Source organism: Microcaecilia unicolor, chromosome 3 (assembly GCF_901765095.1).
Source record: "Microcaecilia unicolor chromosome 3, aMicUni1.1, whole genome shotgun sequence".
Lineage (NCBI taxonomy): Eukaryota > Metazoa > Chordata > Amphibia > Gymnophiona > Siphonopidae > Microcaecilia > Microcaecilia unicolor.
Window position 1 is genome coordinate 4,141,001 of NC_044033.1, and position 11,261 is coordinate 4,152,261.

At 47.2% G+C, this 11,261-nt stretch overlaps 1 non-coding gene across 1 annotated transcript; it reads right to left on the reverse strand.

Annotated features, from left to right (window-relative positions):
• Positions 1-6,837: 6,837 nt before the first annotated feature.
• LOC115467407 lies at positions 6,838-6,953 on the reverse strand. Its single transcript, XR_003941702.1, has one exon. It is a non-coding gene; the product is annotated as a U5 spliceosomal RNA (small nuclear RNA).
• Positions 6,954-11,261: the final 4,308 nt, after the last annotated feature.

Genomic DNA, 11,261 nt, shown 5'->3' on the forward strand with positions numbered 1-11,261 from the left:
TCATCTCTAAATCATTAAGAGTTCTGGGCTGTCGCTTGGCAACTCGCATCTTCAGCTCCCTCCATAAGTTTTCAATGGGATTAAGGTCTGGTGACTGGCTAGGCCACTCCATGACCCTAATGTGCTTCTTCCTGAGCCACTCCTTTGTTGCCTTGGCTGTATGTTTTGGGTCATTGTCGTGCTGGAAGACCCAGCCACGACCCATTTTTAAGGCCCTGGCGGAGGGAAGGAGGTTGTCACTCAGAATTGTACGGTACATGGCCCCATCCATTCTCCCATTGATGCGGTGAAGTAGTCCTGTGCCCTTAGCAGAGAAACACCCCCAAAACATAACATTTCCACCTCCATGCTTGACAGTGGGGACGGTGTTCTTTGGGTCATAGGCAGCATTTCTCTTCCTCCAAACACGGCGAGTTGAGTTCATGCCAAATAGCTCAATTTTTGTCTCATCTGACCACAGCACCTTCTCCCAATCACTCTCGGCATCATCCAGGTGTTCACTGGCAAACTTCAGACGGGCCGTCACATGTGCCTTCCGGAGCAGGGGGACCTTGCGGGCACTGCAGGATTGCAATCCGTTATGTCGTAATGTGTTACCAATGGTTTTCGTGGTGACAGTGGTCCCAGCTGCCTTGAGATCATTGACAAGTTCCCCCCTTGTAGTTGTAGGCTGATTTCTAACCTTCCTCATGATCAAGGATACCCCACGAGGTGAGATTTTGCGTGGAGCCCCAGATCTTTGTCGATTGACAGTCATTTTGTACTTCTTCCATTTTCTTACTATGGCACCAACAGTTGTCTCCTTCTCGCCCAGCATCTTACTGATGGTTTTGTAGCCCATTCCAGCCTTGTGCAGGTGTATGATCTTGTCCCTGACATCCTTAGACAGCTCCTTGCTCTTGGCCATTTTGTAGAGGTTAGAGTCTGACTGATTCACTGAGTCTGTGGACAGGTGTCTTTCATACAGGTGACCATTGCCGACAGCTGTCTGTCATGCAGGTAACGAGTTGATTTGGAGCATCTACCTGGTCTGTAGGGGCCAGATCTCTTACTGGTTGGTGGGGGATCAAATACTTATTTCCCTCTGCAGAATGCAAATAAATTCATATACTTTCCACAATGTGATTTTCCGGATTTAATTTGTGATGTGCTATCTCTCACTGTTACCAATAACCTACCCTTCAATTATGGGCTGCTCATGTCTTTGTCAGTGGGCAAACTTACAAAATCAGCAAGGGATCAAATACTTATTTCCACCACTGTATGTGGGAACAAGGAATCCGAATTATAGCTACATGATGCAAGGTTCCATGTTAGGAGTCACCAACCAGGAGTCATGGTTGACAATAGTTTGAAACCCTCTACTCAGTGTGCTGCAGCGGCAAATAAAGCAAACAGAATGTTAAATATTATTAGGAAAGGAAGATAAAAATGAGGATGCTATAATGCCTTTGTATCGCTCCATGGTGCGACCACACCTTGAATACTGTGTGCAATTCTGGTCACCACATCTCAAAAAAAGGTATAATGGAATTAGAACATGAATTAGAACAGACCGCCCAAAACACAGCAGCCAGGCTGATATTTGGTAAAACATGATTCAAAAGTGCCAAACCCCTCAGAGAAAAGCTGCACTGGCTCCCAATCAAAGAAAGGATCACCTTCAAAATCTGCACCCTGGCCCACAAAATCATCTACGGTGTAGTCCCAGGATACATGATAGACCTCATAGATTTACCAACTAGAAACAGAATCCGATCATCATGATCATACCTAAACCTACACTACCCTAATTGCAAAGGGCTTAAATACAAAACAATTTTTAGGCATCCTACTTCTCCTACATAAGGCCCTCATGATCAAAAGCCCCGCGCTGTTCCAAACAGTGCACTAAAAATAGCGCCGGGACAGCGCAGGGCTTTTCTGCATCGATGATCAAAGATAATGAATGCAAATCTAAGCAGCGCTATTATCTTTGATTATCATGTTGAAGTGCGGGAGAATTGCGCCCGAGCATGCGCTCAGCACAATCCTCCCGCACTTCTTTGACAGGTCTGGGCTGTCAAAAGCCCAAAACTGTCAAAGTGGCCTGCCGATCCCCCAACAAAGAGGCCGCCGCCACCGGCGACCAAACTGACTCCCACCCTCCAACCCAGCGATGGGGGGGGGCTGGAAGTCCGGTGGACCTCTGGTCCCCCCGACGACCCCTCCCCCATGTTCACGGAGGGCTGGAGATCCGGTGGTTCTCCAGCCCCCCCCCCCACGAACCCCCAGAGGACTTGGCTGCCGGCTTAGAAACGCTGCCCTACCCTCCCATCTGCGACGGGGGGGGGGGGCTGGAGGATCGGTGGGTCTCCAGCCCCCTAAGCCCCCAGAAATCGTTGTGATCCATCGACGGGGGGGTGGGGCCTAGAGGTCCACCGGACCTCCAGCCCATCCCAACTCCTCCCCCCCCGGCTTTCTCCACAAATCCCTGGTGGTCCGTGGTGACACGTAACCCCACCCTCCCCCTCCCGGCCCCCCTACCTTTGTTGGAGGAGGGACGCAGCCTGCATGTCTCCCTCCTCTTCCTTTTGACGCCGCTTCAAAATGGCGGCGCCCAGCCCCGCCCATTGCATCCTGGGATGCACTGGGCGGGGCTACATACCATATAAGGGAGCGATTCCCTTACATGGTATGAAGCCCCGCCCAGTGCATCCCAGGATGCAATGGGCGGGGCTGGGCGCCGCCATTTTGAAGCGGCGTCAAAAGGAAGATGAGGGAGACATGCAGGCTGCGTCCCTCCTCCAACAAAAGGTAGGGGGGCTGGGAGGGAGGGAGGAGAGTGGGGTTACGTGTCACCACGGACCACCAGGGATTTGTTGAGAACGCGGGGGGGGGAGGAGTAGGGGTGGACCTCCAGCCCCACCCCCCTCGGGTACAGCGGCCACAAGGATTTCTTGGGGTTTGGGGGGCTGGAGGCCCACCGAACCTCCAGCCCCCCCCCCCAGTGCTGGTGGTAGGGTGGGACAAAGCTTGGCCGGAGGCGGCCACAAAGATTTCAGAGGTGGTTCAGATCGTCGGGGGGGGGGACCGGAGGTCCACCGGACCTCCAGTCCCGTGTGCTGTTGCCTTGGGGGGGAACGGGGGCCTGCCAGCATGCAACTGCATGCTGGACAGGGGTGGTCTCACCATTCCTCCCCAATGATCTGCAAAATCTAACGCCAGCTCGGAGCTGGCGTTGATTTTGGTGCGGCCAGCGACCCAATCTTTGGTGCGCTGGTCGCTGATCATTGGGGATGAATGCGTTAAGCGCCAATTAGCATGCATTTGCAAGCTAATTGCGCTAGAAGCCCTGTTTAGCATGCATTTGCATGCTACTTGCACTGAGAGCCCTCAAGTGCGCTGTTTCAGGTGCTCAAGGGCTCTGATCATGGGTCAGCTGCAAACTCTGGCGCTAGTATGGATTAACAGCCTCTAGCGCCAGAGTTTGCTTTTGATCATGAGGGCCTAAGTGCACAAATATGGAATGCACTACCAAAAGCTGTGAAAACAATCCATCACCATTTAAACTTCAGGAAATCACTAAAAACCAACCTCTTCAAAAAGGCTCTTACCCCACCGACCCACCGTAAATCTCCAAACCCAGCAACACAGCATAACCAATGATCTTACTGGATAATATATAATCTACATTCCCTTCGACCCTCCTATTGTCTGATACACACCTACCTCATCAGACCACATTACAACCTGTATTTGATGGCATTACAGTACTATGTAAGCCACATTGAGCCTACTACTACTTAACATTTCTAGAGCGCTACTAGGGTTACACAGCGCTGTAACAAAGAGAGACAGTCCCTGCTCAAAGAGCTTACAATCTAATAGACAAGTGAACGGTCGGTCCGATAGGGGCAGTCAAATTGGGGCAGTCTGGATTCACTGAACGGTAAGGGTTACGGTAGGTGCCGAACGCAGTGGCGTACCTAGGGTAGTTGACACCCTGGGCCGGTCATTTTTTAACCCCCCCCCCCCCCCCCCCCAAATCCAGTACTAGGCATACCGAGAATACAAAACACTCAGGACCTATAGAGCAATTCTACCATACCATAAGCAGTCGTTTCTACGAGTCACACAAGGAAAAGGAAAGCATCTTAAACACTACAGTGAGCACTAGAACGTCAATTCACCTATTGTAAAACAAAAACAGACAGATTAGTACAGATCGTCGATCCTGCACAGTCAATGCCAATCGAAAGCCATGTCTTTTTCACAAATACAGATACACCCTAATCCACTATAGAACAAGTAATCATAAACTTTCTATTTAGTCAAAAATTAAACTGAACCCCCGATGCCAGACTCTGCATACAATGCAACACCACAGAAACAGAAAATGTCCCCTAGTACTGTGCAAAATATAAAGACAGCAGATGTAAATTTGAAAAAAAAAATAACAAATACCAATCACCACTTTACAAATTAACAAATAGAAATAAAACAAATATAGAAAATAAAATACCATTTTATTGGACTAATACATTTAGCTTCCAGAGGCCAAAATCTCCTTCCTCAGGTCAGTACAGTATAGTGCTGTTACAGTATCTTATCCTGACCTGAGGAAGGGGGTTTTGTTCTCTGAAAGTTAAGTCAAAATGTATTAAAATTAGTCCAATAAAAAGATTACCTTAGTTACATGTTCTATTTATAAACAACACAGCTACAATACTATATCCTAAAGCAAAATAATAAAAATATATATTTACAGTCTGTTGTCTCTGGTTTCTGCTTTCTTCATCTTCTTTTCACTGTCTTCCTTCCATCCAGGATCTGTCTTTGCTCTCTCTCTGTCATCCAGTGTCTGCCCTCTCTAATGTCCCTTCCATCCACTGTCTGCCCTCTCTCTCTGCCCCTTCCATCCACTGTCTGCCCTCTCTCTCCCTTCCATCCACCATTTGCCCCAGTCTGCCCTCTTTCTCTCTCCCCCTTCCACTCACCATCTGACCTTTCTCTCTGCCCCTTCAATCCGTCTGCCCTCCCTCTCCCATCCATCCAGGGTCTGCCCTCCCTCATGCTCCCCACTTCCTTCCAGGGTCTGTTGTCCCCTCTCTCTCTGCCCCCCCTTTTCAGCCCCCAGTTCCACCTGCCCCTAGTTCCAGCCCCAGCCCACATCTCCCACCGGCCCCCCTTTTCAGCCCCACTATCCCACCAGTCCCCGGCCCTTTTCTCCCATCAGTCCTGAGCTTCAGCCCCCAGCCACTTCTCCCTGTCCCCTTTTCAGCCCCTAGTTTCAACCCCAGCCCTTTTCTCTCACCAGTCCTGAGCTTCAGCCCCAGCCAGTTCTCCCTGTCCCCTTTAAAGCCCACAGTTTCAGCCCCTGCCCCGTTTCAGCCCACAGTTCTAGCACTAGCCCCCTTATCCCAAATACCCTCCTTTTCAGCCCCCAGTTCCAGCCCCCTTCATCCACCACATGCTTTGCAACCCCCCTTTTCAGCCCCAGACCCATTCTCCCACCTGCCCCAGGCATGGACCCATTCTCCCTCCTGCCCCCTTGTCGGACCCCAGTTCCAGACCCCTTCTCCCCTCTGAGCACCCCCACCCCTCCCCAATCCCCTTCTCCCCTCTGAGCACCCCCACCCCTCCCCCAGTTCCCTTCTCCCCTCTGAGCTCCCCCACCCCTCCCCAGTTCCCTTGTCCCCTCTGCAAACCCCTCTGAGCTCCCCCACCCCTCCCCAGTTCCCTTCTCCCTTCTGCGAACCCCTCTGAGCTCCCCCCACCCCTCCCCAATTCCCTTCTGCGAACCCCTGAGTTCCCCCACCCCTCCCCAGTTCCCTTCAACCCTCTGTGAACCCCTCTGAGCTCCCCCACCACTCCCCAGTTCCCTTCTCCCTTCTGCGGACCCCTCTGAGCTCCCCCACCCCTCCCCAGTTCCCTTCTCCCTTCTGCGTACCCCTCTGAGCTCCCCCACCCCTCCCCAGTTCCCTTCTGCGGACCCCTCTGAGCTCCCTCCCCAATTCCCTTCTCCCCTCTGAGCTCCCCCACCTCCTTCTCCCCTCTGAGCCCCCCCCCCCCCTCCGTGGAGAGCGACAGAGCCCTCTTCTCCTACCACCATCCTGCGCTTTTTTTTTTTTTTTAATCCATGCAGCCACGCAGGCAGCGCCTCGTGTCTGCCCTGCAGTGTGCTGTCAAATAAGAAAATCGCTTTGCCGGCGTCGGGCCTTCTCTCGCTATGTCCCGCCCACTTTTGAGGTAACTTCCTATTTCCTCGAGGGCAGGACATAAAGCGATTTTCTTATTTGACAGCACACTGCAGGGCAGACACGAGGCGCTGCCTGCGTGGCTGCATGGATTAAAAAAAAAAAAAAACGCAGGATGGTAGCAGGAAACGACGGAGCACCCCCCCACCCGGGGCGGACCGCCCCCCACTTGGTACGCCACTGGCCGAACGCAGCATTGAAGAGGTGGGCTTTAAGCAAAGACTTGAAGACGGGCAGGGAGAGAGCCTGCAAATTGGTGGGAAAATGAGGGGCACAAATGTAACAAATAAATGTCTGTTTACTTTTAGTGACCCTTTAGCAGGAGGGAAAGTACTATTCTACCTATGAAAAGTTATTCTGTTATTGCTGCATGAGCTGACACATTTAAAAAAATACAGATGAGATTAAATTAAAATATTACGAACAAATACTGACAATGTGGATGCAGCATTGTTTGTTTTCTTTGTTTAGAGTATACATTATATCATAACAGGGAAGAGAAAGTGACCAAGATTTTAATCTTCAGAACAAAAACTTTCTGTGCATTGGTTTAACCAATGATAATGTCCAGTGTTTCTCTATCATTAAACCCAATATTAGTCCCATCAGAGACGGGACCTTCAAAAATTGAACGAAACTCATTAATGTTCCTCTCCACGGAAATCTTTAGTAAAAGGCGAAAGATTTATTCGGTCTGAAGAGAAACCAGAGATTATAACTTCATCACCCTTACACTGCAAATGCCACCAAAAGCAGCTCCTAAACAAATTGCAGGGAGTGAAATACAAACCTGGAAAAAACGTATCCTCATATAGTGTCAGATAAAACCAACCACAAACAAGCAGTAAATTCTCATTAAAAGAAATGAAGAGGTAGTAATATCACCAGAAGTGTTTAAAAATAAAGCATTACCATTGCGCAGGGCATTATGGGTATGCATATACTAACTAATGGACTCAACATTCTGGACCCACCGCCCTCGCCCCGCCCACAAACCTCCCAGACCACAAAGTAACATTGGCAGCCACTGTACCTTCCTGATTCTACCACCGATGTTTAATAGACAGGAGTGGAAGTGAGCCTATCTTGTCCACTGTAAGCAAGGAAGCCAATTTGGTTAATCTCTGTTTCCTCTACCCTGCGCAGCCGTCATTGCTGTACACTCAAAACAAAGCAAGCAAACCTTTGAGCTGCTGCATCCAGATTGTGGTTCTTTATTGTTGGACAAATGTTGGTCCTTCTGTAACAAGTCTAAAGCTGTTTCAGTTGAATAGACAGGGCCTTAAAAGGTCAAGGAGAAAATAAATAACAATTGAATATCACTAAAACAGCTTCAAAAATTATTGTAGCTGGTAGAAACAGTAATTATAAACTCTGTCTTTTGTGCTCATTTTTCTATACTGTTGTATATAACTTGTTAGTCTCACTCACACACACAAGGATTGACTCGGGCTGCACATACTGCAACGGGACATGTTTATCCACTCCTACCCTAGCTGAGATAATATTTAACCATCTCTCTGACCTCACGTGCAACTTTCTTCAAATCAATCACCTTACTTTCTAATTCTTCCTACTTTCTTACCCATCTATATGTTACAATTTTGCCTTAGCCCTCACCAGTGGTGTTCCTAGGGGCGCTGACACCCGGGGCGGACCGCCGATGCGCCCCGCCCCTCGGGTGCAGCGCCCCCCCCCCCCCGGAACAGCGAGACTCCCCCTTCGAAATAACCCCCGGGTGCAGCGCGACCCCCCCCCCGGTGAAAGAACCCCCCCCGGGAGCACGCCGCTGGGGGGGGGGGTGCCGCGCGCCTGTCGGCTCTTTGTTTCCATGCTCCCTCTGCCCCGGAACAGGAGTAACCTGTTCCGGGGCAGAGGGAGCATGAAAACGAAGAGCCGACTGGCGCGCGGCACCCCCCCAGCAGCGTGCACCCGGGGCGGACCACCCCCACCCCCCCCCCCTTGGTACACCACTGCCCCTCACAACCAATTATAATGTTCTAGTACATATTGTGTTGTCATTGCAAGTAGTATACCATGTCATACTTTGTATTGCCTATTGCTCATGTTTGATCTATTCTTACTGTACACTGCCTTGATTGAATTCCTTCAAAAAGGCGGTAAATAAATCCTAATAATAATAATACAGATGTGCAAATTTCAGTGAGGATATCCTGTTTCCTGATGGGTTCATCTTAACTGTTGTTGTAATCTGCCTTGGGAAGCCTGGTGTTATAAAGATGGTGGAATATATTGAAATTAAATGGAATTAAAATTAAACTCCCCTTTCATTGGGGCACATGGAATCACATCTTCATCTGTTTTGTAGAAATTTACCTTTTAGATACACAAATGATTTATTCTGTTTTGAACATGTTGCAGGGGGCAAGTGGTTTTGTAAGTAAAAATACAAATAAATATTTTGTTACATGCAGATCTCTTTTGTTTAAACATAAATGGGCTATAAGCCCCTAATTCGTCCACTGGCTTTCTTTTATTTTGTAATTGTGATGACTTATATTGTGCCAAAACTGGTCAATAATAAAAGGCGCTCATTGTGAACACTATCCACCCTAAAAAGTTGTTTTGTGGCTGTACATGAGGACTTGTGTTATTAAATAAATAAGCACAATTACAAATATCCCAAACACTTCTTCATTTCAAATATTCATATAATGATACCACAATAAGAATAAATAAGTGCAAGTTGTGTCCCGTCATACATCCTAAGTTTATATAATCCTTTTAAGAAATCCAATTAATCGTTTAACTTATTAGTTGAACATAACCACAGAGGCATGATATGCTCGCATTTTTAATATGGTAATACTAGAGCCCAGCTACTACTACTACTTAACATTTCTAAAGCGCTACTAGGGTTACGCAGCGCTGTACAATTTAACATAAAAGGACAGTCCCTGCTCAAAGAGCTTACAATCTAAAGGACACGTGAACAGTCAGTCTGATAGGGGCAGTCAAGTTGGGGCAGTCAGGATTTCCTGAAAGGTGAGAGTTAGGTGCCGAAGGCAGCATTGAAGAGGTGGGCTTTAAGCAAAGACTTGAAGATGGGCAGGGAGGGGAAGGTTGTTCCAGGCATAGGGTGAGGCGAGGCAGAATGGGCGGAGCCTGGAGTTGGCAGTGGTGGAGAAGGGTACTGAGAGGAGGGATTTGTCCTGAGAACGGAGGTTTCGGGTGGGAACATAGGGGGAGACGAGGGCAGAGAGGTAGTGAGGGGCAGCAGACTGAGTACATTTGTAGCTAAGGAACAAGTTACTTTGAGTTAGTCTTCACTGGACCAAACTTGCTTTCCTTGTACCATCACCATCCAGCTGGATAGGCAGTGTCTTAAAAGGTGGAGGATAAAGGATTTTTTTTTTTTTTTACATTTATAGCACACATTATCCCAAGCAAACGTGGGTTCAATGTGGCTTACATTTGAAAATACAGAGAGACAGAATAATAGAATTCAGTTATAACATGGGAACAAATAGATGGATATGTCTGAAACATTTAACAAAGTTGAGATTAGCAACTATACCCGATTGGGCATTTAAAAGTTTGTCCTTTAATGATACCATGTGTTCAGAAATCATAGCCATAAGTATAGATATTTATTCAAAGATTATCACATGCCCACACCAGGACAGTCATTCATCACATTGCAAAAGTAAACAACAACTTCTACAGTGTACATCCAATCCTTATTTCCATCTTCCAAAATTCCAGACAGCAGATGTACAGGTTGGCAGGACCCAAAGCGCCCCAAAACAAGTAAAGTCGGAGACAACACAGTTTATACCTAATTGTTTAACCACCCTTAGGATCCACCTTTTGGTTTAAAAAGCAAACCACATGTATGTAAGGTCTGCATAAACAAATTAAAACAATAAAAGTTTAAAGCAAATGCCCATATGTAATACGTGGTATCAATAATGAAACAATGATGGAATATTCACATAGCAGGCAGCCTGAGCCGACAGATTTATTTTCAGCTGAATATAATTAACTTTGTAAGAACTGGCAGCTAATAGTTGGCTAAACTGGACAATGTTGGCACATTTAGACTGGACTTCTGCATGAAGGTAGCTCTGCCCTCATTATTCAATATCTGTCTCTTAAATAATAGTAATAAAAATATCAAGTGCATTTTTATAATTTACCTCTGCAATCCACAAAACAAAAGGAGCAAATTCTCACGTGGCATTTTTCTTTTGATGTAAGCACAGGAAAAAAAAGATGTAAAATGCTCCCAGGTTTCAACCTAATTCATGTTTAATGTGGGATATAAATGTCATAAATAAGTAAAGAAATAAATAGATAGAAACTCTGAATGTGGAGCAACTGATTCTCATAACATGTCGTCTGTTTTAGTGGCTCTTTACCAGGAGAAAAAAAATCGCTGCACGAATATAACAGTGCTAGGGTGTCCCTGTACCAGCCCCTCCAAATGACACATTGATTACGATTTATAACAAATTACTACTCTACCTATGAAAAGTTATTCCTTTATTATACTTCCTCTGTGTACATCTTTATACTGCACAAGCCGGCATGTTTGAAAATATAAGTGAGATTAAATACAAATCACAACGTGACAACGTGGATGAAGCAGCTCATAGGTTAGCTTGCTTTATTTTAAGTGAATGGCAATGACGGCTGCGCAGGGAAGGGGAAACTGAGACTGACCTAATTGAAATATAGAAACATGACGGCAGATAAAGGCCAAATGACCCATCCAGTCTGCCCATCCTTTGTAACCCCTAACTCTTCCTTTTCCTAAGCGACCCACATGCTTATCCCATGCCTTCTTAAATTCTGGAACAGTCCTCGACTCCACCACCTCCACTGGGAGGCTATTCCATGCCTTCACCACCCTTTCTGTGAAATAATACTTCCTTAGGTTACTCCTAAGCCTATTCCCTCTTAACTTTGTCACATGCCCCCTCATTCCAGAGCTCTCCTTCATGTGAAAAAGGCTCTCTTCCTGTACATAAATGCCCTTGAGATATTTAAACATCTCTA